The 26,692-nt window shown below is 39.8% G+C and overlaps 1 long non-coding RNA gene across 1 annotated transcript; it reads left to right on the plus strand.

The window, feature by feature from the left end:
* Positions 1-3,866: 3,866 nt before the first annotated feature.
* LOC112428973 (uncharacterized) lies at positions 3,867-26,446 on the plus strand. Its single transcript, XR_003021055.2, has 2 exons — positions 3,867-3,910; positions 25,799-26,446. It is a non-coding gene; the product is annotated as an uncharacterized lncRNA (long non-coding RNA).
* The last annotated feature ends 246 nt before the right edge of the window (positions 26,447-26,692 follow it).

A 26,692-nucleotide genomic window follows, 5' to 3' on the forward strand; every position in this document is an offset into this window, starting at 1 on the left:
GCACTCCAGCCTGGGCGACAGAGTGAGACTCCATCTCAAAAAATAAAAAAAGAAAATGGTCAGTTAGTTCTGTGCAGTGCTTCCTCTGTTCTGGTAACAATAACTGCATATGCATACACGAGCTACAAAACAGGCATTGTGTAATTATAGTCGTTTTGCATACTAGTTAAATGCTCTTATAATTTCAAGGAAAACTAGTATTGTACAATAAAAAAATGAGTGGTGAAATCCATACTGATAATCAACATTTTTAAATTTTCTTTACCAAGAATGGTATCAAACAGCAAATGCAAATAGAAAACACTCTCGAGAGAGGGGGAGTTCCTTGAGGGAAGGAAAAAGCTTTGTCTCTTTTTTCACATGGAGTCTTGCTGTGTCGCCCAGACTGGAGTGCAGGGGCGCGACCTTGGCTCACTGCAAGATCCGCTTCCCGGGTTCATGCCATTCTCCTGCCTCAGCCTCCTGAGTAGCCGTGACTACTGGTGCCCATCACCACGCCCAGCTAATTTTTTTTTTTTTTTTGTATTTTTAGTAGAGACAGGGTTTCACCATGTTAGCCAGGGTGGTCTTGATCGCCTGACCTTGTGATTCGCTCGCCTCGGCCTCCCAAAAAGCTTTGTCTTATAAAGCCTTTCACAGCACTTTTCTCCTGCCTTTTTGAACAAGAGGCCCTGCATTTTTAGTGTGCTCTGGGTCTCCAAATCATGTGGCCATCCCTGGTTGGCACATTCTACGTGCCTATGAGCAATGTGTTTCTGAGGTACCCCTTTCTTGTTGGAGTTTATTCCCACGTGTCCTGAGTCACTGCTTGGCACAGGGGACTTACGTGTTTGGGAAGCCAGGCCACTTATATTCTCACCGCGCTAGAGCCTCGGATCTATCACACCAGTTACCTCATTCCCTAGACATCCCTCACCTTGGCTGGGCTAAGTCCACTTCCTCTGTGTTCGCCATGATCTCGGTGAGCTTCACTAAAAAGCACTCTTTATTCCATTTGGCTTTGTTCCTACATTTTCTCTTCCTCACTGGACTATTAAGTAGCTCTTGGATGATGAAGACAAGGAGCTGCATCTTTCCTCTTATGTCCAGACTCTGAACACAGGCCTCTGCAGATGACAGTCACTCACAGACTAAATGACATCTCATCCTCCCAGTGCCCACCTCCTCCCACCCTTCACACACCTCCTTACACGTGTACTATAAATAAAATCCTTTTTCCTCTAGGCCCTAATTGTAGAAGATAGAACTCTTTGGTTGTCTTTTCATTATCCCATTGGACTAAGCACAACGGCAAATAATCTAATTCTACCTGACATGCCCTGGCAACTGACAAGCCTCTTCTTCCTTCTCATAGTGTTCTTCTTCTACGATGCCACTTATATCAAAGGGAAATGCAGCATATAAATGACAGCATCAAGTTTTACAGACCTGAATCTGAGTTCCAGTTTGGCTTCTAACAAATGCCTCCAGCCAAACCATTCAAGGTATCTGAGCTTTAATGCCTTCATTTTATTAAATATGTGTAATAATAATACCCTTGATGTGAAATATGCATGTCATTTTTGTGACATCTTCCATACAGTTTGTTGATTCATAATACATAACTGACTTTATCATTTTTATCCCTGTCTTCAGGGAGGTTAATATATTTTAGGTTCTACATTGGTGTTACATCCTCTGAATGAGTAGATTAGAAGCAACAAAGACCAGAGAAGGTTGTCAAGCACCAGCTCCTGAACCTGAGCCAAGGAAATCAGTGGGTCAAAGCACTATTATGATGCACCCTGCTTCTCGGATTGAGAAGAGTCCATGGATGAGCTGGACCCTGAAATGAATAAATACCACTGGTCTTTTATGAGAAGTAAGGGGTAGGTGTTCCAGGTTAGAAGGAAAGCATAGGCAAGAGTTTGCACATGACCGTGTTTATCCATCCCTATGACAATCTATGCACAAGGGCAGGCAGTGGGCAAAGGGGGCAAAAGGATAGGTGACCCAGGAACCTGTATTAAGTGCCAGCTTTGAGAGCACATGTTCAACTCCTGTGCTTTTGGAGTTGAACAAAACAGTTACTACTAACCGTTGGCCAGTGAATCCTACTAACTGTGCATATATCAGTAGAGAATGTCCAGTGTATTTGCTTAGACTCTGTGGTCGAATCTGAGCACAGGTCACTCACAGGTAGAGATTTCACCTCTTTTAGGGAAGGTTTCCTTTTTAGATCAGGCCAAAAGCCACTTACTTAATTGCATCAAGGACTAACAAACGTCAGTGTCCAGTGAGACCCTGATCTCCAGGCACTCACCTTCTCTTAGTAGAAAATAATAGTTTTCAGAAGGGCATTTTTAGGAGGGATCCTTTCTTCCTCAATATTTAGTGGACACCAGCTTTGAGAGCAGAAGGATAAGCAAGGCATCGTCCCTGCCCATAAGAAAACTCAACTCACAGTCTTTCACATAGTATCAGAACAAGACACCAATTGTATTCACCAACTAGAGGGTGGACTTCTTAAACTCAACACTGGGACTTATGTTACCAAACTAAGCGCTGTTTGTATATGTGCATGTGTGTGTATGCATGTGTGTATGCATGTGTGTGTGCATGTGTGTGTATACATGTGTGTGTGCATGTGTGTACGCATGTGTGTGCATGTGTGTGCACATGTGTGTATGCATGTGTGTGCATGTGTATGCATGTTTGTGTGCATGTGCATATGCATGTGCGTATGCATGTGTGTGTGCATGTGTGTGTGCATGTGTGTGCATGTGTGTGTGCGTGTGTGTGTATGCATGTGTGTGTATGCATGTGTGTGTGCATGTGTGTGTGTTCATGTGTGTGTACGCATGTGTGTGTATGCATACATATGCAGATGAGAACAGATGAGGGAAGAGTGATCAGAGATTGAGTAGAGATGAAGCGATAATGACAGTTCATGAATCAACGAGTGGCTGGTGGTGGCAATAGCTTCAAGGACTGAACGCAGAAGCAGAAACTATATTTAGGTTATGCCTTTTATTGTAGATGCTTTGCAAAAAGCATAGATTTCCTTCATACATCACTGGCCTTTTTCTCTGGCTTTTCTCTTCCTTATCTGTAAGTAATCTTTGGAACAACAAATATTTAAGACCCATCTCAAAGTTTTTCCAAGATCGAGCTTTGATGTGATCGGCCTGCTACTTACAAACACAAGGAAGCTCCTTATTTCATCAGCCATTTATTTGATCTTCTTTCTTAGTCCTCTCCAGGACAGTACTCATAAGGAGACAGTATTCCTGAAGGCCCTTTATGGCCATATGAAGAGAACTTTCTCTGCAGACTCGGTTCTGCATACACACATCGTTCCTAAAATGGAATGCCAGCAATGTTGCCTAAAGCAACCCGACACACACAACAATATGTGTATTCATTGGAACATTAAACAGTAAGACAATCCTACAGCACAGCCTTTCGATCTGTAGATTACAAGCCCTTAGAGCCTAGCTTCGGCCCTCTCCGCACATCACCCTCTACCCCCAGAAAATGCATTTTACTGCACATTTTGTGGCAAAGCGTATGACAATTATCACCCAAATCCATAATTAGCAAGTGGTAACACATAGGCAGATAGATCCACTTATGGTGACATCTCTGACAGATTGACATCCCCCCCCCACCCACTCACCTTCAAAAACCCCTGCAAGGCTCTTCGTTTTAAATGTGACCACGCTCAAACACAATGCTGGCAAGCCTAGTCTCGTGTTCGTGGAGCGGGGAGGGGGTTATAAAAGCAACATGTTCACACAAGCATGCAGAGCCCATGCATAAACCATTTGGTTTTGCAATTAAAAACAGGTTTGACTTCCTTCTGCAACAGTAAGACAACGTCAAAGCAACCATCATCCTGAAAATTTCCCCTTGTGAATTCAAATGAACTGTGAGTGTTGGGGTTCTCTTTGTTTGCATGTGCATGCCTTGAGAATGAGTTTTTGGAAGGGTTCAACGTGTTTCTTTTTGGGGTAGTGCCGCTAAGGTGTGTGTTGAATCACGGCTACCAGATGGGTCTCAGTTACACTCACCATTCCGGGTTCCTTAGATACAGGGTTAGCGCGTTTGGATTTATCCCATCAGGCTTATTACTGCAGGAAAACTAACTCTGCAAGATCCATCCCTTTGCCCTAGAAAATAATCACTCGTCTGGAAGATCTGTGTGCAATCCACCCTTATAGACTGGACCTCAGTTTCACAGGGACTAAAAACACAGATGTGCTTCCTACTGGGAAATGTAGTAAACTTGACTACAATGACGGCTAATTATATCTTTATTGTTGTCATTCTTGAATGATGCATTGAATGATTAGATCCTATGATATTGACAGAAATCTCTACCTTAAAGCCAAAATCCTACACTGTACAAGGAAGGGCTGAGGAGGATGTTGTAAAAGCCGATCCTAGTTCCAGGGAACTCACCCATTTTCTACAAGGTCGAAGATTACTTCCATTTTCCTTTTTCTCATTCTTTTTCCATTCAATGAAATCTAAAGAAATATTGCCCCTCATTTCAGTGTTTATTGTCAAAATATTAGTTCGAATTTTCTGCCATATTAAAAAAAATGCAAAGTAGCCAGTCCTTATGCATGTGTCAAAACTGTCAGAGCCTGGGTGACTCTGCGTTTGAAGAGATCGGAGGAATAGAATTGGTCGACAGCACCCTCAACCCATCCTTTGATGTACAAGGAAAGTTCTGTGAAAAGACAATGTATTAGGAATGTCAAATTTTGAATGATGATGATGATAATTAAAATTAATTAAAAGAGAGGCAGACAAAAAAGAACAATTAATCTCAGTGCAGTATACTTGTTCTAAAAGTTATAGTGGAATGAATTTGCCTCTATTTAATTTATTAAAGCCTCACCAACTTCCTCTTAAGAAAGTTTAGTTTATTGGTGTTTCTCTGGAATTATCTTATCTTACAATATCACCATCAAAAGTTATTCAGTAAAATAATTTCTAAAATGTAGGTCAGCTTTTATTGCATCATTCTGGAATTCATTATTTGAGATAAATATAAAATCTTCATGATGTGTGAAGTAAGTAAAAATATTATTGACACAAAGTAAGATACACTAATACATATTAATAATACGTGTAGTTGCATTTAAAAATTCAAAAATTCCTTTAACCTATTTTGTCCAACATTTTACCTTTATATAAAAGCAAAATTCATATACATAATTGTATATTTCCCCAAAATACATGTTTTGATTGCTTTTGATCTATGGACTAGATGAATGGGAAAAGAAATGAAATTTTTCTAAATATGAATTTTTATTTTTGCTCTGATAAATAAAATTGATTTTCTCAATTAACAAGTTATTAACAATAAAAATATTTTCAATAGTTATTAGTTATACATATTGGAGATTTTTTATTGACATTGAACTCTCATTTGCTGGACTATTTGTTTTCTAACCTTCTACATAAAAAGCAAATAATGAAAAGCAGTTTTAAATTTAGTTTAACTAAGGCAGAAATAAATTCAACTTTTAACATCACAAAAATAACATAATTCTATAACAAAGTCAGACTTCTAAAAATAAATGTATATGATAATGAAAACAATTTTACAAAGCTTTATGTAATTTGAATTTTTTCCTCCATTTATCAAAACATTGCTTCTTATTGAAAACATTTTTTAATGAGCAAAAAACTACTATCACTTAATTCAAATATTTATTGGAGAAGACAGACTCTCTGTGCCTTCTGCAAACTTATAAATTTTACTAGAAGAGCTACTTATTTAGGTTTTTTTAAAAAACTAATTTAGAGTTAATAACTCCGCTTCCTAACAACTATGCATCTGAAGTGTTGTAAAAGAAAGAGGGGAATGAAGGGGTTATTAGGTCTTTAAACTCAAGTTTTCAAATGCCCAATAAGTGATGCAATTGTGACTAAAGAAAATTTTAAGTTGGAGATGGTTAAATAAAGAAATATTCAGAACTCACATAGAATTGTGATGAATAGTTTTTGCGAGAGCTTAAATAGGCCAAACGTAAAGGATTGCTTCTAGGAAGGGGGCTGAAGAATCAGAAAGTTATTAAAGCAAATTCTTAGATCTTAATCACAAGCTTGTATTTCAGTAAATTAAACACTTTTTGTGTAAAGAATAGATGTACACAAGTCATTATATCATTATGTTAATTTGTCACCTATCCATACTGAGAAATCATATTGTGGGATTTATTCCCTACAACCAGAATTACATGGTAGTTTTTTAAAGTTTGGTGTTGTTTAGCTTAGCTTTTAAGCAATACATTCATCCTTATGAGTTGTAGAATCGACTTTCCCAAATTTTCCATCAATTGCATTTCTGAGGAGGTTTTTTAATAGAAACAGAATGAAATGAAAGCACCTGCCTGTTGAAACCACATCACTGAAGCTGCTCATAGCACATCAGACATGAAGGAGCAGGCAAGTCCTCCTTTTCTCCCTGTGGGTTAAAGTAAGGCACTGAGCTTAAAAGTGGGATTGTGTCTCTCCTCTTTGCGTTTCTGCTCATACACGTCCCATAAAAACATGACTGAGAGCACAGACCCACTCCACAGGCGTGTCGTGGAAGCCGCTAGTAAAAAAAGATTTTAAAACATTTGGAAACTGCCAAGCTCTTGAGAAAATGCTTATTAAAGACCAATAAAATTGTGAAAATTGAGGAGAAGACATACAGTAAACATTTTTGGTGTGCTTTAAAGAAGGCAGTTTCGTCTCCAGCCACGTGAGCTTGGCTGTGGTAAACCCAGGCAAGAAAAACAAGCTTGTCCATGATTTCCTAATGAAGGGCTGGAGCGTTGAGAACAACAGTTCCATATTCACTGAGTCACCTATGTAGATATAGCCATTTTCACCCGTAGCCACCATAATCCAGAATTTTACAAGTGATTGAAAATTCTGAAAACACTCCCAGAGAGTGTCTATATTATCAATAATAAACGAAGTAGGAGTACTAGCAACTGAAATTAAAAATGGTCATTGGGTCTATTTCTGCCAAGCACCTGGACCACGAGGCAAGTGAAAGAGCGAATTTGGTCATTTTAACAACCAGTCTGGAATTGTTTCATCAATAGCAACTGTAAGGAGAATCAGCGTTGCACGGTCTTATAGTTCCTAATACTGCAGATTGACAATATGCTCCTAAAAACACACAGTTCTGCAAGGACCAAAAGGAAAGATGAATTTTCTTCCAATGTTATGGCATTTGTGTAGGGTGTTTCATTCTTTATTTTAAACATTATTTTTTGCCCAACTCAGTTGATTTGTACATTCTTGGAAATGAGATCATCATGCAGAATTAGCTGATCCTGGGCTTTCCTCAATGACACTATTTGCAAATCTGCTTGATCCTAACTATCTCCTGTGTACTGCCTTAGACCTAAAGAACAAATTCTGGAATGAAAATTCTGAACATAGGCCTTTGTTAAGCACTCCATTTTTTAAAGACACCCCAGGTGAGGATCAAACAAGTTTGGGAAATCCAGCTGAAGTTTGTGACTCCCCACTTAACTGAAACAAATTCAATGCTGACAACACAAAATACCCAAGAAGAATAGAGAAAACAGTCTTCATTGCATAGCTCCAAGAAGCGCGGTGTTCTTTCTCCTTAGAGACTTTCTGAGCTCTGTTATGTAGATATAGATGAGCACAATAACCAGCAGTTGGTGTTCCATTTAAACACTCAAGGACTATACAAACTCTCTTTTTTTGTGTGACAGAGTCTTGCTCTGTCACCAAGGCTGGAGTGTAATGGTGCGATCTCGGCTCACTACAACCTATACCTCCTGGGTTCAAGTGATTCTCCTGGGTCAGTCTCCCGAGTAGCAGGGACTACAGGTGTGTGCCACCAGGCCCGGTTAATTTTTGTATTTTTAGTAGAGACAAGATTTCACCATGTTGGCCAGGCTGCTCTCAAACTCCTGACCTCAAATGATCCACCTGCCTCAGCCTCCCAAAGTGCTGGGATTACAGGTGTGAGCCACCGTACCTGGTTCACAAACATTTTTAAAAGCCATCTCAAAAGCTTTAGAGGAGTATCTAGGTTAAAAATTGTAACTCAAGAACTTCAAACATAGCAGTCAAAAAATTGTTAAATAATGTTAAGCTAAAGGAAAAACATTATCTTCTAATGATATGTAATTATCTGATAACTATTTGACATTTTTTAGTATCAATCCCAACATAATGAATTGAATATGTCATATGGATTTGAGTCTAAGCAAAGTGTGCATTCTTGTAGAATAGCCTTGCAAGAACGCAACTTCTAAAGATAAGAGCTTATAACATAGGTTGCTTTGAGGGAGATGAAATAGCCCAGAGTCACAAAAATACAGTGCTTTGTTTTCTGAATTACTGTTTTATATTGAAAATAATATTCATTATAGAGCCAAAAATGCCTAAAAATAGCATATAAAAATTACTTTGTTTCACTCTTTGATTGAGAAAACTGCAACCAGCTACACCACACACCATGGTGATTAATAACTCTGATTTATTATAGAGAACATGAAATCATCCAGGCCTTCTATCCACTAGTTTCCATAATAAACAAGTTTAAAAAACAGCATCAGTACAAGGAGGAGGTCGGTTCATAAAAATTTCACGTAATACAAGTTTCTCTAAACTAATAGGTCTCATAAGTCAAATGTAGCTTCTCATTCCCCATCTCTACCAAATAGGCATAAAGTGGAAGTAGTGGGGTGTAGATGAATAGATTTTTCTCTCAATATGGAATTAATATTCTAGATATTTTGCCCAGGGAATTCTTCTGAATACATTGTTACTAGCACTCCTCATAGTAATTCTCTGTTTTTATGAATAAAAAAGATAGTAATATTTAATAAATCAATAGTTTCACATCACCTTCTTCCAAATGGAGAAACCGAGGCCCAGGGAGCTGACTCTGGTCACAGCAGCTGTCAGGTATTTTCAGATGAATGAAGCTGATCGGTATCACAGAAAGACCTAGGAACGATTATGCAGAGAATAGAAATTACTAGAGTTTTATCTGCATATCCGAATAAATAGTTGTCGTTTTCATAAAACTTCACAAGGGAAAAGCCATTATGAATGATTTTTTTTTTTTTTTTTTGAGATGTTGTCTCGCTCTGTCGCCCAGGTTGGAGTACAGTGGCGCGATCTCTGCTCACTGCAAGCTCAGCCTCCTGGGTTCACGTTACCCTCCTGCTTCAGAGTAGCTGGGACTACAGGTGCCCACCACCACACCTGGCTAATTTTTTGAATTTTTAGTAGAGATGGGGTTTCACCACTTTAGCCAGGATGGTCTCGATCTCGGGACCTCGTGATCCGCCCGCCTCGGCCTCCCAAAGTGCTGGGACTACAGGCGTGAACCACCGCGCCCGGCCCATTATGAATGATTTAATGCAAAAGAAATGAAATAAAAATTTCATCTCTGGAAATTTTAGTGACTTTGACTGCAGTGGTAGCCTGTGCAGTAGATCATTTCTTGTCCTTTGACTTAGCTTAAATGCCCCAAAGGAGATCCTAAGAGCTATAAGATATTTCACTTTGGAATCAGATCTATTTGCTTTGGAATCAGATACTTGGAACGGTGAGCAGGTGACCTGAAAACTCAGGGATAAATTCAACCTTGCCGTTGGCTTCTATGTCACCTGTATGTCATCACTGAGCATTTCCAAACACTGGCTTTAAAATTAAGAGCCTGCAAAAATGTACATATGATATTCATGGGTTGAAGTCAATTGCATTGATTGAACTCTGTTTCCAAACGGGGAATAAAAGAAGACATAGCTGCCGCTCTAATGTTTCCCCCTCTCTCTAGACAGAGGGTTACATTTTTAGACCTCCCGAGAGCCTCATTCATTGTGAACATAAATGTTCACCCTCGAGCTATGCCTGCCTCTTTCTCCTTTGCCGGGATTTGGCTGTGGGAGAGAGGGAAGAGAGACCAGACCACAATCCAAGAATCTTCTTCTTCTCTTCTCATCTTTCTAGCCTCAGCCCTACCATGTCCTGGTGTGAACAAGGTCATGTGTAACTCGGTGAGAATTTACAGACAAGAGTGTCACTTCTCCTGGGTTCCCAAGAAAAACAAACCTAGGGTTGCTCCTTGTGTGAATGTGTGAATAGCCCAGTTTATGACACATCACATTATTAACACAAGAGGAGGGCTGAATCCCAAACGGGGTCGGCACTGCCTCCTCCTTTTGTTGACAGAAAAAAAATATAGTTACTGGCAACCACTCAGCCCCTGCCAATGGGAAGCTGTCCTGATGTTGCTGGGCACAGACTCACGTGAGAAAGAGGTCAAGGCGTACAGAGACCTATTGAGAAGCCTGTTATGATATGTAGGAGACTGTTGCAAGGAGAAACATCAGCATAAGATACAGTCCAGACTGCTCATCTCACAAGTAAATAAGATTTACACATGAGAAAGTCTTTGCCCCAAAAGCAAAAAAAAAAAAACCCTGACATGCGAGGGTTATGTGTCTTAAGTAATAACTAAAGCAATAAATGCATCCTGTGTGATTGCTCAGAAAGTAAGATCGCAAGTTCCTAAGATGACTAGGATAGAAATAAATCAGATTTTGAACAGTTCAACATCTGAGGGAGTTTGGAGGTGGGTAAATAATTACTTCTGATGTAAGAATTTGCTCTGACATCTCGTTTGTGACTCTCCTTAATTCATTTAAAATACTTTCTAACCGAGGAAAACCTGAGAGGTGAGATCATCATAGAGGAAAGGGCAACAGAAACAAACATTAAAAGATATTTTCTTGTGTTAGGTTTTTAAATTTTGTTTGGTTTGATTTATTTCTTCCCTGTCAGAATGTTCGATGCTGAATTTGCTGACTTCTATAGAAAAAAACGAAGCGGGATGTCTCAGGAGTCTCTGAGTGCACTGAATAATTACACTCTGTTTTTCTTACTATACCATTCCAATATTACAGCAATGGTAATTCTAACAAGTCGGTACAGATTCATCAAAACAAAGTTAATGAAGAAGTGGAGACTACATTCAACTTGTCATTTTTTTAATGTTTCTTTGTTATGTGCAGCCATTTTAGCCCAAACTTTCTCCACTATTCTCTACGTGTTACTTACATTGATTTAATGCATTTAGACAATTTATCTACCATACATTTTTCACAATTCAGGGCTGACAGGAATTATCGGGTTAAAGCTGACAATTGAAAAGTTAAAGCTCTTTAACCTTTGTGGCAGATGAACACCTACACATTTGTCGCTGCCTATAATGCCTGTGTTACCAAAGTTGTTTCGATGGCTATTTATTTTAAGAAAATAGAAGAGCTGATTATCCAAAATTCAAAAGAGGAGTGGAGGAAATGAAGAAGTGAAGGAGGAAGGAATGGGAAGAAGGGGGAGGTAAGAAGGGAGAGAAGAGGGAGAAATGGAAAGAGAGATAAAGAGAGGAAGGAAGGAAGGAAAAAGAGAAGGAAGGAGAAAAAGAGAAAAGAAAGAGAGAGAGAGAAAGAAAAAAGGAAAGAGAAAGAAAGAAAGAAAGAAAGAAAGAAAGAAAGAAAGAAAGAAAGAAAGAAAGAAAGAAAGAAAGAAAGAGAAAGAAAGAAAGGGAAGGAGGGAAGGAGGGAAGGAAGGAAGGAAGGAAGGAAGGAAGGAAGGAAGGAAGGAAGGAAGGAAGGAAGGAAGGAAGGAAGGAAGGGGAGAGAAAGAATGAAAGAGAAAGAATGAACGAACAGAACAGTAAGCATCTATTGTTGCAGAGCTCTGTCTTGGCTTGTCATGGAGATATTTCACTTGACTGAAATAAGCTTGCAATAAAGTTATAACATCAGTTACCTCAACAACAAGCCTGCCACCCACACAACCTTGCCATTCAAATGTCTTGCTCATTTTTCTCCTTACATTATTATGATCAGCCTCTTAGTCAAGTCTCAGTTTGACTAACCTATTGCCATGGGCTACTAGTTGGTCAATTTTCATCGTATTTAACAAAAGCAATGAAATGGCCCTGGAAGCTCCTGTTGTTTCCACTCCTCTCACAACCTTACGAGATAATCCAGCTAATCAGCTGTCTGAGATTGGGGGACCCTTTAGGACCACAGGCTCTTTTTCTTTAGTACTTCCTTTTATAACGAAGGGATATGTTCTCAATGGCAACTGAACATTCAAAATGCAACAAGGCATGTATTAAAGAATGTATTTTCCCTTGTTCACATTTACATTTGGAAGAGGGACATTCCAGTAGCTTGGAAGGAACTGGGGAACCAAACCTGTGAATTAAAGTAAAAATAACCTACTTAACATGTTGCTTACCATATACCAAATGCAGTTCTGAGAACGTGGCTCACGTGGACTCGTTTCACCCTCATCACAGTTCATTGAGGAGGGTGCTAGCCATAATTTCCCATTTTATAGACCAGACCATGAAAGCACAGAGAAATTAGTTGCTGTGTCCCAGTTCACAGAGCAGAGAAGTGGCATGGTCAGAATTGAAAGCCAGGAAGTTGGATTCTAGAGATCCACACTCTTAATCCCATGCTCCACTGAAAACAATAAAGGTACATTGTTTAGTAAAATTTTGGTGCATTCAGCACATTTGTAAAATCGGATCCAATAGAAATTCTAAATACAAAAGAGTTGTGGGAAAAACAGACTCGAGGAATGATTTTCCAAAATCCACATTAAACTCTGAGAATCTGAATCCATGTATCAAATTTTCTATGTCTAAAGCCTCCTTTGAAAAAAATATGGGCCAGGCGCGGTGGCTCACGCCTGTAATCCCAGCACATTGGGAGGCCGAGGCAGGCGGATGATCCGAGGTCAGGAGTTCGAGACCAGCCTGGCCAACATGGTGAAACCCCATCTCTGCCAAAAATACAAAAATTAGCCAGGAGTGCTGGAGCGCACCTGCAATCCCAGCTACTCAGGAGGCTGAGTGGGGAGAATGGCTTGAACCTGGGAGGCAGAGGTTGCAGTGAGCCAAGATCACGCCACTGCAATCCAGCCTAGGCAACAGAGTGAGACTCTGTCTCAAAAAAAAAAGAAAACAAAAAATACGTTTCATAGCCAAGAAGGATTGAGTCCTGGTTTCCTCATCCATATAGTGGAAACAACACAACCTTCCTTATACAGTCTTTGGGATGATTACGATAATGTATGCAAAGCCCCCGGCATAGAGTTCGATGTATGGTAGATGATCGATAAATAGCAACTACTATTTATAACTGTTATTGGAGCGTTTCCCCCCGTGTTCCCCACTATCAGATGTATCTTGCATTTAGGTGCCTCCTCTCACTTCACAAAGCAAATAAATGTTCCCACTCTCCCATCAAAACAAACCGCAATGCTATGAAATGATATCTTGAACAGAACTCCAGTTGGAAAATAGCGAATACATCAGCTAGTGCTCTGTGGACTTAATTATCAGGTTTCAAAGTGAACATTTGCATGTGATGGTGAAAGTTATTTTAGAAAGATCTGTTAGAGCAGATACAGAGATGGAAACTTGGATAGGCACACTGGCTGAAAGAAGACAGTTACAGCCATGTAGTTATAATTAGATAAGGCACCTCCAAATACATGCATGAATCAGCCACTGAACTCCTGAAGGTTGGGAACCATCCGAGCATGTGTCTACAGAGGATTCCTCTCCTGCAGGCTGATTCTCTCTCTCTCTCTCTCTCTCTCTCTCTCTCTCTCTCTCTCCTAACTTCAGAGAAGGAGAGCAGGTAGACAAAGCACGTGATGGAATGCGGTTCCCAGGCTTGCACAGGAAGTGGCCTGGACTGGTCTAAGTGCTGCTGTACCCAAGTATCTGCCCCATTGCTCTGGCCAGGACTTCCTGTTCTGGTTTGTTAACAGATTTGAAGTCCCACCGCCAGGAGTCACAGAGCAGAAGCCCTAGATTCCAGGGACAATGAGAGAGGGTGTTTTACATACTGTTGATACATGGAATATAAAATTAATTACAGTGCAAATGGCAAATGGTTACACATAACCTAATTCACACATCCTGATTTCTGTTTGCTACTACCATTGACCACAACCGAGACAGACAAAATTTGCATGTAAATAGTCAGTGACCACCAGAGATCTAATACAGTGGGTACACATGTATGTATGTGTTTGTAAAGACATGTACAAATTCAGACACATGCATTCATACATGTGGACACACGCATATATGTATGTATGCGTATGTGATCAAATAAATGCTCTACTGGAAATCTTTGCAAAATTGTAACACCAGTAAATGAAGTCTAAAGAAATACGCATTACTGATGCAAAATGTTGATTTGCCAAAATGAAACCTTGCAGAGTTGCAAACTTAAATGAAATTTTTATCAACAGCAATAATTATCCTGTGCAGTAGAGATCTTCTGAGCTATTCATAAAAGCTTCTGAGGAAATTTTTTTTTTGAAATAGACCTTACTCAGAGCAGTTTTGGGGTCACAACAAACAGGGGACACAGAGATTTCCCATATGCTCCCTGATCCCTTACACCCGCAGTCTCCCCAGTTAACAATATCTACCACTAGAGTGGTCTGTTTGTTACATGGATGAACTGACACTGACATACCGTCATCATCCAGAGTCCACAGTGCACATGAGGGCTCTCTCTTCGTGTCATACATTCTGTAGGTTTGGGCAAATGTGCAACGGCACGTGTCCATCACTGTAGTATCATACAGAATAGTTTCACTACCTGAAAGTCCCCTGTGCTCCACCTGTTCCTCCCTTCCTCCCCCAACCCCTGGCAACCACTGATCTTTTGACTGTCTCCATAGTTTTGCCTTTCCCAAAATGTCACATAGAGTGCAACCTTTTCAGATGCATTTCTTTCACTTAGTAATATGCACTTAAGGTTTTTCAGTGTCTTTTGGTGGCTTGATAGCTTATTTCTTGTTAGCGCTGAATGATATCCTGTTGTATGGATGGATCACTATTGACTTACCCATTCATCTACTGAAGGGTATCTTGATTGCTTCCAAGTTTTGGCAATTATGAATAAAACTTCTGTAAACATCTGTGTGCAGGTTTTTGTGTGGACTTAATTTTTCAACTCCTTTGGACAAATACCAAGGTGCATGAGTGCTGGATCTATGGTAAGGATATATTTGGTTTTAGCCAGTCATAGTGGCTCATTCCTATAATCCCAGCGCTTTAGGAGGCTGAGGTGGGAGGATCGCTTGAGCCCGGGAGTTTGAGACCAGCCTGGGCAACAAAGCAAGACCTCATCTCTTAAAAAAAAAAAAAAAAAAAATTTAAGAGTGTGTGTAGATTTGTAAGAAACCACCCAACCGTCTTCCTAAGTGGCTGCGAATGGACCACTTTACATTTCCATACGCAGTGAATGAGGCCTCAGGGTTCTGGATTTTAGCATCTCTAACAGGTGTGTAGTGGTTTATCATGGTTGTTTTAATTTGCATTTCCCTGAGGACAGATGACATGGGCCGCCTTTTATATGCTTATTTGCCATCTGTAGATCTTTGGTGAGGTGTCTGTTCAGAACTGCAGGCTATACCATCTACTTTATCTCTGACAAGTAAGTGTATAGGGTTGACACAGTAAAGCAGACACTTAAGACAACCCCTGCTGAGACAACCTCAGAAGAGGGAGAAGTCCTGACGCAAATCCTGCCTTTACTTTTTAAAATTTGATTAAAAAAAATAAGGTAGTAATTTGAGGGGTCTTCAATCACAAGGCTTTGGAAAAGACTGGAAAGTCGTAATTGACTGCTGATAAATGTTTGATTAGAAATATCCTCTTAAAAATGTTTAAATTTACTCACCTAATCAAAACTTTTACACACTGATTTTGGCTTCTCATTATGAAGCTAATCCTCAGGATGATTTCTCCTGGTATTTTCTTTCTCAAATTTTCATTGGTCATTTTGCAAAGAGCAGAATTCCAAACAGCCAAAATCCCATCTAATCCTTTACTCACCTGTAGTGAAAAGCACTATAACGTGGTATAAAGAGAGAGTGAGGGGGGATATTAGGTGATTTGACAGATAACTTTGGGGAGTTTGTAAACCAGCATGATTGTGTATTGTGTGTGTGTGTTTGTGTGCATATGTGTGTGTGTGTGTTTGTGTGTGTGTAGTGACACCGGATTTAGACATCAAGGCACAGTTTACAACTCCTAGGCTGATAATCTCGTCTGGCCTGAATTCTCATCTTTACACTTCACTGATTTCTGATTTCCTGATTGGCCTCAGGCAAGTCACTTCCAGTTGCCCACAGTGGTTACAATGGCCCTGCTCAACCAGGCTGTGTGGATTTGAGCTCTCTCTCAACTACTTATGAACCGTGTAACTTTGGGCAAGTTAGTTAACCTTCTTGTGCCTCTGTTTTCTCATCTGTGAAATGAGCGTAGCAATCTCTAGTCCACAGAGCTGTGATGGCAGGGAGGGGGGAGTGAATGAGATCATGCATGTACAGTATTGCTTCGACCATCATAAGTACTCAATAAATATTGGCCATTGTTATTAGCTGAGTCATAGTTTCTCATATACTGCATGAGAGGGTCGGACCAAGTGACCTCATGAATTCTTTTGGTCAGTCTTCAGGAAAACCCTATCATATGGAATGCAACTGATTACCCAACCTCCCAAAATCCCTGCAGCCACAGAGCCCTCATCAGATTTTATTTACCAAATCTCATCCACCACACTGCTAGTTGCACAGGCTTCATTGATTCCTATTTTACATGCAATTCTAACAACTGCATTTACTCGATTTCTCAGACTACAGCAAATCAGATGCCCAAATTAGGAAGGAGAAAGAATGCTGGAAGAAAAAATGCGTTGGGAGCCAGAGTGATTGCAAGTTGTCCGGCATTAGGGAAAGACAGACTAAACAATTGCTATCACAGAATAATGTACCTGTGCACAACCAGGATGCCAAGTCACTAAAAACTTTTGAATTACATTTAGTGTATTGCTTAAGGCAGTGATCAATTTGAAAACTATTTGTATCAAAAATTATTAGCATGTGATAGGCTCAGGGATTATCAGTTTCTGGTTGCTTTTCTCATGGGAAAAATGTCCCTGGTTGTTGTTCAGGTCTCTCCCAGACTTGCTGGCCCTCTCTGGTCTCTCCTGGTGGGGCCTCCCTGCACCACACCGACTGGGGTAGGGCTGTGCAAAACAGTTCTGTCCCAGTAGGAAAGCTGACACGGGATTACAGAGTAACAACCCAGGGAGCCAGCACTGATACAGCACTGCTGTTGTGTGTACGTCTCACTTCAAACTCCAGCCACATTCATGCTTACACCTCAATGGTAAGCGTGAGTTTACCATTAGAGTTTACTATCTATTATTTACTATCTATTTACTATTAGTGCCATTACATCTATTTACTATCTATTAGTGCCATTAGAGAGTAACAACTGTGTACTACCTATTGGTGTTATTAGAGAGTAACAACCCAGGTAGCCAGCACTGATTACAGCAGGGCTGTCCTATGTACATTTGACTTCAAACCCCAGCCACACTCACGGTTACACCTCAATAATAGTGATCTCTTTCCTTGGCCCCCACATCACCTGCTTCTTTTCCAACCTAGGAGGTAATGGGTTCAATTAAGACTTTGGGAGACCTAGATAAAGGTCTGAATCCTGTCTCAATCACTTGCCTACTATGCAACTTTGGGCAAGATATTTGAACTTTGCACATCGTTTTCTCATTTATAAGATGTGGATAGTAATGCCTTACCTCCCAAGGCTGTTGAGGGGAGCAAATGAGACTGGGGAGGTCAAGCACAGAGCCGGGAGAGAGGAGGTGTTCAAGGTGTAATAGCAATTCCCGGTGCCCATTTTAATTGCATCTAGGATTTTGACAGGCCTTTCCAACCACAGCTCATCACACTACATAGGATGCATGGTGGGTGAAGTACAGGTTTGGAGTCAGATAGACCCAGATTGGAATGCTCTTTCTATTGGTTGCCATCTGGGTGGCCATGGGCAAAGTATTTAGGCTTTTTGAGGCTCAGTTTCTCCCACTTGTATACTGGGGATACCACCACTCACCTGCAAGATTTGTTGTGATGATTTCATCAGAAACATATTTAAAGAGCCTGTCTCATAGGAGTGGGTGATTAACACTCAAAATATCTATATTGAGGCTGGGCACAGTGGCTCATGCCTGTAATCCCAGGACTTTGGGAGGCCAAGGCGAGCGGATCATGAGGTCAGAAGATCAAGACCATCCTGGCTAACACGGTGAAATCCCGTCTCTACTAAAAAAGTAAAAAAAATTAGCTGGGCCTGGTGGTGGGCACCTGTAGTTCCAGCTACTTGGGAGGCTGAGTCAGGAGAAGGGCGTGAACCCGGGAGTCAAAGCTTGCAGTGAGCCGAGATCACGCCACTGTGCTCCAGCCTAGGCAACAAAGCGAGACTCCATCTCAAAAAAATATATATATAAAATATAAATTATATATTATATTTTATATATAATATACATTATATATTATATTTTATATATAATATACATTATATATTATATATAATATATGATATTTTGTATTTTATATAATATATTTTATATAATATATTATATTTTATATATATTATATTTTATATATATTACATTTATATATAATATATATTATATTTCATATATATTATATTTTATATATTATATATTATATTTATATATAATATATATTTATATATTATATATAATATATATAATATATATAATATTTATATATTATATATATACATATATATTATATATAAAGAAACATTATATATATATTATAGAGAGAGAGAGACAGAGAGCCTATACTCTTCAAAGCAGTTTCACTGACATTATCCTATTTTATTCTTACAGAAACCCTATAAGGTAGTTGGGGCAGGTATTTTTATGCCCATTTAAAGAGAAAAAGAAAAAAAAGAAGCTAAGTGATGCTAAGTGTTTAATCCAACATCATAGAAAACACAAATATGCCGGGGCCCAAACTGGAATCCAGGCTTCTGCCTCCCGCACCAGTGCTTTTCTACATGGTTAAGATCACTCCTGCACTGCAGATTTCCATTGTACACACAGAGGAGAAGGCAAAACAAGTGGACACACCTTTCCTCACACTCTTCTAGCAGCTTTAGAATGTCTGCAATGGCCTTTTCAGCAGCAGGTGGTAGAAAGCTCCAACACCAACTAGCTTAAATCTCAAGGAAATTACTATTTCACATAACTGCAAATTCAGAGAGTGAAAGGAGGACTCCAGGCTCAGTATGATCGTCAGCACAATCATGTCAACAAAGACTGTGTTTCTTTCTGTCTTACCTCCCTACAGGCATCAATTTCACCTTAAGGTTGGTCACCCTCATGGTCATCAGGTGGCTGCCCATGGCAATTAGAACTACAAAGCTCTCTTGTTAATGTCTGGCTGGAGCAAGAGAGATAGCTCTCCCTCAAGCACTGGGTGTAGGTGCCCCCATCAGTCTGTTGGGTCTACTACTATAGACCTACCCCTGGGCCAATAAGAGAAAACAGAGAAGTGCCTGCACTTACTGTCCCAGATTAAGCATGATCTGCTCCCACAGTGTAGAAGGAAGTCATCTGCTCCTTAGTCATCAGAGGGAAGGGTGAATGTATAATTAGGTTCTTAATTAATGAGTACAGGAGCACAGGTGTTGGGTGGATAACCAACAGTATTCACAATGTGAATAATTCACTACGGAATTATTGCAGCGCATTTCCATTTTTAGTCCACCTGCATTCTCCTTCACCAAAGCATTGATTTCAGGCAATTACTGAAATAAGAATTGTGACGACAGCAGGCAAAGACATTTGCTCACACATTGTTTTTATGTCTTTTGTGACTTTATTATCTTAACTTAAAATCAAGCATGAAGCCCTTTCAACATTTCCTATGAAATAGAAGAAAGGCAATGAGCATTTTTATAAATCCAAGTTTTATTGAAAGAAATCAACCTGGAAAACAGATAGATTTGATTTTCCTAAAAACACAATTTAATGGTACAGAGCCATTTGATTGAGAAGAAATACATAAAATAAAATTGGGAGCATGATATGATGGGGAAAATTTAAGGCTAAAAATTAGGGGAACCTCTGTTGTTGATCTACCTCTGTCACCAACGAATTATATGTCCATGAGTAACTCACTTAGAACTAAATCAGTGGTTGCAAACTGGCAGCCCACAGATCAGAACTGGTCCAAGATGTGATTTTTTTTCAGTTTTTTATTTTTTTTTAATTTAAATTTTTTTTTTTTTTGCTAGCACAAAAGATTCAGTTGTATCTCAGATAACCCTATTGTTAGTAGCATAAGAAAATTTCTGAAAATAGACACAGCCACCAAAACTCTAGAGGCCAGATACCAAAGGTTCAAAGTCACTTACAATGAAAATATACATACAAGTTATCCCAGAGCCAAGTGTGGCGATTCCTCAAGGATCTAGAACTAGAAATAACATTTGACCCAGCCATCCCATTACTGGGTATATACCCAAAGGATTATAAATCGCACATAAAGACACATGCACACGTATGTTTATTACGGCACTATTCACAATAGCAAAGACTTGGAACCAACCCAAGTGTCCATCAAGATAGACTGGATTAAGAAAATGTGGCACTTATACACCATGGAATACTATGCAGCCATGAAAAAGGATGAGTTCATGTCCTCTGTAGGGACATGGATGCAGCTGGAAACCATCATTCTCAGCAAACTATCACAAGGACAAAAAAACAAACACAGCACGTTCTCACTCATAGGTGGGAATTGAACAATGAGAACACTTGGACACAGGGTGGGGAACATCACACACTGGGGCCTGTTGTGGGGTGGGGGAAAGGGGGAGGGATTGCATTGGGATAAATACCGAATGTAAATGACGAGTTAATGGGTGCAGCACACCGACATGGCACATGTATACGTATGTAACAAACCTGCGCATTGTGCACATGTACCCTAGAACTTAAAGTACAATAATAATAAAAATATATATATCAAGAAATAAATCTCTTCACTCAGAATTACTGTTGGTCCATTGTGGTTGAAAGATTGTTTATGTAGTTCAAGTCGAAATCTTTATATTACCTGTATTATAGGACCCAGATCTGTTAGAAGAAGAAGAAAAAAATAGTGTTTTAAAAAGACAGTTCCCCAGATTGGTTACTCTGGATGATTTAATTTAACTTCATGCTGGAGTAGAATGAAGTGTATCCTGCCAAAGAATTCACATGTGTTCTGAATGTGGAAATTAGCTCTTCCGTGGAATCAGAAGGATTTGCAATTTGTATAAATGAATGTTACTTTTACTCAGTTTACTTTCAAAACAGTGCCTGACTCAGTTGCACCAAGTAATAGTGAAACCTTTGTCTAGTTGGAAAGTACTCGCCTTTCCAAGAAGAACCACAGAGCTCTTTTGAGACCATGAAATGTGTTTCCTGATAAGCGTCTCAGGATCTATGCTAGCACAGGTAATGCATTTTTCTTTTCACTGCTCAGAACTCATTTATCCTGATTAGAAGTTTTTGGCACACGTCGAATATTACATAATCAGACGTCGGTACAGAAGCCTTTAGCCTCTTCTCACTGTTCAGGCTAAGCCATCGCCAATGTGGTAACATCACTGATATCTCCAGGAGATAACCCAAAGTCGTCTACTGGCTATATAATTTGTCAGACATGAATGGTGACTAGAGCTATCAGTAAACATACAGTATTTTTTGTCATCTTTTTCTGATAGTGGTTTTGATAAGATTTAAAGTAGCCTCAGCTTTAGCTTCCTTAAGTACTGGGATGTGTGTGTGCTTTAAACAGGTGGCTTAAAATGTCGGATGCCATCATCTTCTCTAACTGTAAGCCAAAGAATTGCCACATTTTCTGACTTCTTTTGTCAGTTTTTGACATTTGCTTTCCCTTGTTGGAAAAAGTTGTCTTTTTCAATGTGTTAGTACTTGATCCATTGAATGCAATGAGAGCTAACCTCAAGGAAATTCTCAGGAAAGTCCCCAAAGAAGAGAGGTTCTCCATTAGCAGATGAAACATTCTCCAAAGATCCTCAGCAGGTTGCTTTTTGAAAACCTCAGCAATTTAGTAGAAAATAGCACATCAATTCTATGTTTAACTTTTATTACTTAAATGCAGTTGATTTCTAATAGAGGGGGACGGAAGATTTTCCCTCATTGTGGTTAGGAAACTGAACAACAAAATGAGATTAATTTTTAACAAATGAATCAATCAGTACATGAAGTTTCAGAAATCTTCCACTGAATTAACCATGTGATTTTTTAAAAACTAATCTTGGCAAAGCATGGTGGCTTACGCCTGTAACCCCCAGCACTTTGGGAGGCCAAGGCGGGCAGATCGGTTGAGGTCAGGATTTCGAGACCAGCCTGGCCAATCTGATGAAACCTCATCTCTACTGAAAAATAAAAAAACTAGCCGAGTGTGGTGGTGCCCACTTGTAACCCTAGCTACTCTGGAGGCTGAGGCATGAGAATCGCTTGAGCCTGGGAGGCAGAGGTTGCAGTGAGCTGAGATCATGCCACTGCACTCCAGCCTGGGCAACAAAGCAAGACTCTGTCTCAAAAAAAAAAAAAAAGAATCTGATAAAACAACGCAGGTTAAAAAAAAAAACTTTACTAACCCTCTTAGATTAATATTTCAAAGCTCTTTAACAACAGCCCACTTTACCTCTACAGAATTTTCAACATAACATCTTTGCGTAAAACATCTGTTCCAACCAACCGGTTCTACTCCCTGTCAAGCAATCTTGACTGTCCCTTCTCATTGCCATTGTGCCCTGTGTGTCCTGGCCTTAGCTGCTTTCATTTTTCTCTCTGATTATCTCCTAGGCTAAATTCAAGTCATGCTTCCTCCACGAAGTTTGTGCAAATGACTTTCTCTCTGAATCTATAGAGTACTGATGGTCCATCCCCAACATTTTAAGATGTCTTGGATTATTGCTATCATTTTATGTCTCTATTACTATTTGCAATTGATCAGACACTTTTATGTGCCTCAAGGAGATTTTCAGTTCCCAAAGATGTCTTGTACTTGTCATTGTGTCTCTCCAATACCTTACCCAATGGCTTGCGTGTGGCTGATTGTCTCATACATATGCTAATCTGAATAGTCCAGTTGATCTAGTTAAATCATTTAATCTGAATCCAAAGACTAAGTGATGGACTGTTATGGAATAATGGTAAAAACTGTAATCATATTTGTAGTCCAGATGCCTTAACTAGATATATTTCCAGATCTGCCACTTACTAGATGGTGACTTATCTTGGACAAGTCATTTCACCTCTTACAGCCCCAGTTTTCTCATCTGTAAAATTGAAAGAATAATAATGACTCTCTTGCCTATTTCACTAGATTACTGAGAGAATCCAATGATGTAATGTCTTTGAAGGTGTTCATACAATGTCAAGTACCTTACAAATATGAATGGTCCTAGTTGGGCAAATGAAACACTATTTTTAGAAATCCCATATCAAATGCAGTGAGGAACTCCTGAAATGATCAAGACTGGTGATCATTTTAAGGTATGTTATGATCAATTTTAAACGGTGCTGTGGGTCAGGCTGCTATCCTCACCTTACAGGTGGAAGTTTGATGTTATCTAGAAGCAAATGGCTTAAGTAAAATTACTGACAGCAACAATATGAGATGTCTTTCCTGTTCCAGTTTGTAGCTTTGAGTCTAATTAGCACCACTGCTTCCTCCTAAACTTTTCTTTAAGCCTCATTAAAGTTCTGATTCTTAGGGATTAATATAAGCAGACACTGATAATATCAACCTCTCCTCTCTATAATTCCAAGAACTCTACATTAGCATAAATTACATTCCTGAATCCATCATTTGGTTCCATATCTCTTCAAAGTCTTTTCCGACCCTTCTCATCACCCTCAAATCCACGTCCCTTTCTCATAAGCTCAGCTCTTTGCCATTCCATCATTACTAACTTCCTGTAAGACATCTCCACATAAATATCTCACAAGAATCTTGAATTTAAGAAAATCAAGGGGCTAAGGCAAGCAGACTGCTTGCGGTCAGAAGTTCAAGATCAACCTGGGCAACATGGTGAAACCCTATCTCTACAAAAAATACAAAATTTAGCCAGGCATGGTGGTAAGCACCTGTAGTCCCAGCTACTTGGGAGGCTGAGACAGGAGGATCACTTGAGCTGGGGAGGTCAAGGCTGTAGTGAACATGTTCAGGCCACTGCACTCAAGCCTGGGTGACAGAGCAGGACCCTGTCTCCAAAAAAAAAAAAGAAAAAGAAAAACTAAACAAGAAAAGAAAAGAAAAGCTAAGCTTCTTGCCTCTTCCTGTCTTACCCCTCCTGTTCTGAAACCCACAACTCTTCCTGTGTTGTCCAGCTCAGGACACGCAGCGTCATCTATCCCATGGCCAAAACCTGAAACCTAGGGAGTTAGTCTTGCCTCACTCTTTTACAAGCCTTATGCACTGCTGCGATTCTGTCTCCTGTCCATCTCATTAATTCGCACACACTCCTGTATCTCCATCGGGACAATGGCTTGGCTCGTTGATTGCTTAGATGACCGCAACAGTCTTCAAACTATCCATACCTTCAGTTTGTCTCTCTCCAATCCATTGTCTCTTCTGTAACCAGAGTAACGCCTTTAAGATGCAAACTTAATCCTATCAATTCCTGGCTTAGGATCTTTCACTGCGTCCCCATTTCCCTCTGTAAGGGGGATGTAAGATGAAATGTACATCCAAACTTTTCCACATGGCAGCCAGAGCCCCTGGTACCCAGGTTATCTCTTCCCTTCCTTTAAGCCTTAACTTAGTTGCCAATGTCTCCTAGAAGATTTTTCTATTAACTCACATCCAATAATCAACTGGTTAGTGCCCTACAATTGCTCAAATGAACATTCTCCCACTCTTATAATTGACTTCAACTTGCCTAGGCACCCCGTAAGATTGAAACCTCCTTCACGACAGGACCATTCCTTTCACCAACTTACCTCAGTTACTCTTGATCCCTAAACACCGTCTCCAGGGTTAGGTGCATGATATACTCTCAATAAATAAGAAAGAAAATGTACTCTCCCTTCCTCTTGCATATTTCCCTTTATCCCCAAATATTCTACCTCTTCTGTTCTGTTAGATTTCATGAATCACTGCCAGGCCTGGTGGCTCACTCCTGTAATCTCAGTACTTTGGGAAGCCGAGGCAGGCAGATCACCCGGGGTCAAGAGTTCAAGACTAGCCTGGCCAACATGGTGAAACCCCGTCTCTACTAAAAATACAAAAAAAAAAAAAAAAAAAAAAAGGCATGGTGGCAGGCACCTGTAATGCCAGCTACTAGGGAGGCTGAGGCACAAGAATTGCTGGAACCCAGGAGACAGAGGTTGCAGCAAGCTAAGATCACACCACTGTACTCCAGCCTGGGTGACAGAGGAGGACTCCACCTCAAAAAAAAAAAAAAAAAAAAAAAAAAATTCATGAATCATGTTTATTTCAGGAAATCTTCCTAATGAAGTCTGCTCCAGTCAGCCCTTATTCTGCCTCACCTTTGAATGTATTCATTGAATGCATCTCATGTAGCACTTTTTGGAATGCTATAGAAGAAGATTGTGAGGTTCAGGTCTGGGTATGTAGTGTATCCTAACATCAATGGTAAACTGCATGGGTAAGCAATCAGGGGTAATCTTCAGTTACCCCTGATCTCCTACCTTCATAGCAGTCATATGGTGCTTATTCAAGGCTCATTAGAATCAGCCATCCTCCCTTTCAGTGTTCACATCCCGAGCTCCTGTGATTCATGGTTCATTATGTGTCTTTCTCTCTTCACTCTCAGGTAACACCAACGGCTGGTTCATTACGTTGCCCTGTTGCAGAGATCCAGAGTGCTCATGAACAGGGGCAGAAAGCAGGGTAGATATGCCCTACTGAGAGCCAGCCTTGACTGTAAGAGCAAAGATGTGCTTTCTCGAAGATCTAGGGCTCTTGCTTTTATATTCGACAAGTTGTTTTCAACACTTCAGTCTTCTCAACTGTTAGGAGAAGTACTATCAGGTTCTCGCTAGCTCTGCACAAGAAATATTGCAAAAGTGCTCATCACCAAAACAAATGACTGATCTGTCGATCTATGAGAGTCAAAATTAAGTTTCACGATAAAGAAAAATGTCTTTAATAGATTTAAAACATGTTCTGAAAGGGGACAGAAAGGATGGAGCCAGAGCACCCAATATTGTCTTTTCACTGTCACACAGCCTGTGCCCGCAGCATGAATTTTCCTAGGAAATGTCATTCTGATGCCTTCTATGTAGAAGAAACTTGAATTGTCAAATACTCACCAAACTAGCACAGTCTTCCAAAAACGGGGAAGACCTGGAACCAAACAGAAAGTGAATATTCAGCCGAGTATGAAACTTTCAAAGAAAATAAACTGCATCTATCCGTATTAAACTCTTTGTTCATTCTGAATAAAAACAATTTAATTAATTCACCTAGGCAATTCCACACCAAATGTCTAGCAATTGAGGGAAACCTATATATGAGAAAAGAGGGAGTAAACAGATAAGGAGAGTGGCCTGAAAAACCTGTAAAGTTGATTCCATTTAATTTTAATTATATACAGATAGTCATGCCTCGGCCACAATATCAGACGGTGTGCTCTATGTTTTAGATATTCTTCTGTTCCAGCACCACTATCTACATAGCATCAGAATTACCATTTGATTGAGTAACT

Source organism: Macaca nemestrina, chromosome 9 (assembly GCF_043159975.1).
Source record: "Macaca nemestrina isolate mMacNem1 chromosome 9, mMacNem.hap1, whole genome shotgun sequence".
Lineage (NCBI taxonomy): Eukaryota > Metazoa > Chordata > Mammalia > Primates > Cercopithecidae > Macaca > Macaca nemestrina.